The sequence below is a fragment of the Elephantulus edwardii genome, unplaced genomic scaffold (genome assembly GCF_000299155.1).
Source record: "Elephantulus edwardii isolate Elephantulus edwardi_28Jun2011 unplaced genomic scaffold, EleEdw1.0 scaffold00074, whole genome shotgun sequence".
NCBI lineage: Eukaryota > Metazoa > Chordata > Mammalia > Macroscelidea > Macroscelididae > Elephantulus > Elephantulus edwardii.
The window spans coordinates 10,095,768-10,096,773 of NW_006399824.1; positions in this window are offsets into that span (position 1 = coordinate 10,095,768).

Sequence of the window (1,006 nt, forward strand, 5' to 3'; positions counted from 1 at the left end):
ATGTTTATTATATGTACTGTACACATATTTGGGAATTCTCTACAGGTTTTATTATGTGTTAGTCTTGTGCTTCTAGGACTGGAAGAAAATCTTTTTAGTCTGATAGAGTACTTTTCATTAAAACCCACAGAGCAAAAATTCTCTACGGTGAAACAAACAAAAAAAATGTGCTCTGAGATATTACACTGTCAATGAAAAACTACTTGATTTTCAACCGCCAGCATTTGCAATTCATTTTTTTAAAACTTTCTCTTACTGCAAAAGCCAACTATGTTGCCTCTATGTTAAACCAGATAGATGTTCTAGGTAATGAATCACCCTAGGAAGTGTTCCCTCTGTGGCTCACTGGGGTAATGCAGAGGGATTGCATCCTAGGCACTGTCATCCTTTGAGAGGTGTAACTGTGGGGTATGAAATTTACATTCACTTCAAGTTCATAAAACCTATTATTAAGCCAAAGCAGATGCAAGAAACTTATATTTGGGGGTGGGAGAGTATCTTCTCTTCATTTTCTTAATAAACTACATACGTTAGATTCCTTGTCTCATTACTTCTGGGAAAATCCAAACTAATCTATAATATACTTTTAATTTCTGATTACTTCACAAATACTAACTTCCTTACTAAAGATACCATCTATTCTTTTTAATTTATTTTAATCCTGGTAACATCTCTATCAAGCCTTTAAAACATTATAATGCATTTGGAAATTAAAATAAAAATGAAACACTCCTATTTATGGTTTCATTTATTTACACAATAGATCCACTTTGTTTCAGCACAATATTTAAAATCCAAGGTCAAATATTTCGGAAATATACTAAGGCAATGCAATGCAATATTTTTACAAGCAAACATAAATACATAAAGCTTTGTTGTTGTTGTTGTTGTTATGTGCCATCGAGTCGCCTGCGACTCATAGTGACCCTATGTACAACAGCCCTAAACTCCGCTCTGTCCTGTGTCAGTCGCACTGTCTCTGACACTCCCATCCCAATTATCCCAG